The sequence below is a fragment of the Pelophylax lessonae genome (genome assembly GCF_965119305.1).
Source record: "Pelophylax lessonae genome assembly, contig: HAP1_SCAFFOLD_289, whole genome shotgun sequence".
In the NCBI taxonomy this organism is placed as follows: Eukaryota; Metazoa; Chordata; class Amphibia; order Anura; family Ranidae; genus Pelophylax; species Pelophylax lessonae.
In genome coordinates this window covers 178,737-181,483 of record NW_028120054.1, presented here as the reverse complement: position 1 = coordinate 181,483, position 2,747 = coordinate 178,737, and positions in this window count along the sequence as shown.

Below are 2,747 nucleotides of genomic sequence, written 5' to 3'. Positions count from 1 at the left end.
CCTCGCTGTAAAGACACTGATCAAACGGATCTAGTATGTAGATCCGTTGATCAGTGTCCTTACAGCTCAAGCCACAGCCAATCACAGTAGAAAGCACGCCCCTAGGGATACACACAGCCCCTCCCTCCCAAATAAAGTTAACCCCTTCACAACCAGTGTATTTTTACAGTAACAGTGCATATGTATAGCACTGATTACTGTAGAAATGTCACTGGTAACCCCAAAAGTGTCACAAATGTCAGTCAAGGGTCCGATCTGTTCGCCCCAATGTCGCAGTACCGCAAAAAAAATCGCAGATCGCCGCCATTACGCGTTAAAAAAAAACAACAAAAATGACAAAAATCTTTCCCTTTGTTAGTAAACGCGATAACTTTTGCGCAAACCAATCAAAATACGCTTTTTGCGATTTTTTTTACCAAACATATGTAGCATAAAACAAATTGGCCGAAAATTTAAAAAAATTTTGATTTTTACTTTTTTTTGGGGGGGAATTTCATATAAAAAAATGTGAAAAATATTGTTATTTTTGCAAAATTGACGCTCTTTTTTTGTTTATAGCGCGTGATCAAAAAATCGCACAGGTGATCAAATACCACCAAAAGAAAGCTCTGTTTGTGGGAAAAAAAGGACGTCAAATTCGTTTAGGTACAGCGTCGCACGACCGCGCAATTGTCCGTTAAAGTCACGCAGTGCCGAATCGCAAAATACCCCCTGGTCAGGAAGGGGGTAAAATCTTCCGGGGCTTAAGTGGTTAACCACTTCACGCAAAATCACGTACCCGTATGTCATTTTGTTGACGTGGTTGTGTGTTTCCGATGTAGTAACCCAGAAGCGATGTAATCTGGAAGCGACGTCACTTCCGGTTTACTCGGCAGCCAATAGAGGCAGATTGAAAAAATCCAAGGTATTCAAAAATGCAGATATATTTTAGCAGTGACCCTAATTAATAAAATGACCATTGTTGCAACATTTTATGTCATACTGTATTTGCGCAGCGGTCTTTTAAACGCAATTTGTTTTAAAAAAATACAGTTCAATTAAAAAAAAAAAACTAAACCGTAAAATTTGCTTATTTTTTTTTGTATAATTTTTGAAAGATGATGTTATGCCGAGTAAATAGATAGCTAACGTGTCATGCTTTAAAATTGCGCACGCTTGTGGAATGGCGACCAACTACGGCACTTAAAAATCTCCATAGCGCATGATTTAAAAATGTTAAACATTTACCTGTTTAGAGATAAAGAGGAGGTATTGTGGTATAATTATTGCGCTCGCTCTAAAGATCACGGCGATACCTCACATGTGTGATTTGAATGCTGTTTACATTTGTGGGCGCGACTTACGTATGCGTTTTCTTTGGGGTGCAAGCACAAAGGGATGGGGCGATTTTAAAAAATGTATTTTTTTTTTCTTTTTTCTCTTTTTTACACTGTCCCTCTAAAATAGTTTTCCTGATCGCTTTTACTGCTTTGACAAGGAATGTAAACATCCCTTGTGACAGTAATAGGCAGCAACAGGTACTCTTTATGGAGGGATCTGGGGTCTAAAAGACTCCAAACCCCTCCTCTGCGCTTCAAAGTATTCAAAACGACAAAAAAAACGGAATTTTTGTAAAATCTTACCTGTAAAATTCCTTTCTCTGAGTCCTCCTACAGTCGCCGCCTCTTCATATTCGTCACACTGGGGTATTAGACTTTGCTCCGAAGGAGTAGCTAGGCAACAGAATATGTTAACATTAAAGCTTTTAACATATCCCACCCTCAAGGGGTGGTCCCCTCAGTCAATACCCTCCTACTTCCTGCAACCATATCTCAGTTTCAGTGGAATAGCAGTAGAGTATATAACCAAAAACCCCAAAAGAGGGGCGGGGGCGGCGACTGTCGGAGGACTCAGAGTAAGGAATTTTACAGGTAAGATTTTACAAAAATTCCGTTTTCTCTTACGTCCTCCGACAGTCGCCGCCTCTTCATATTCGTCACAATGGGGACGTCCCAAAGCAGTGCAAACATGAGGGGTGGGAAACGCATCTGCGCCGTAAGGCAACGCAGTCTCCGCATCAAAGAAAGGAACCTTACCAAAGGAAGGAAACCAGCTGGGCAATAGGAAAAAAACTTGCTCAACAGGAGCAACAACCCAGGTAAAACAAATAACCAGGGGATCAAAAAAAAAAAAAACTTATCCCAACAGCCAGGGATCCCAACAGGTGACCCTAGGGAACAGCCGCACTAAGAACCTTGCGGCCAAAGGAAGCATCCGCCGATGCCTGAACATCCACCTTGTAGAATTTTGTGAAAGTGTGTACGGTCGACCAGGTCGCCGCCTTACACACCTGGGCTACAGAAGCCCCATGACGACAGGCCCAAGACGTACTCAGAGATCTAGTAGAGTGCGCCTTCACAGGCATAGGGGGAACTTTCCCCTGCAAGACATATGCCTGTTCAACGGTCTGCCTGATCCATTTGGCGATGGTAGAAGCCGACGCCGCCATGCCCTTCCGAGGACCCTCTGGAAGAACAAACAAAGAATCCGTCTTTCGAAAAGACTCAGTCGATTTAAGGTAAACCTTAATCGCCCGAACAACATCCAAAGAATGTAGTCTCACCTCTTTCGGATGTTTAGGCTTCGCGCACAGCGAAGGCAAGACAATATCCTCATTGAGATGGAATTCCGAAACTCGCTTCGGAAGAAAGGAAGGATTAGGTCGCAAGACCACCTTATCCAAGTGAATAACCAGATACGGAGACTTG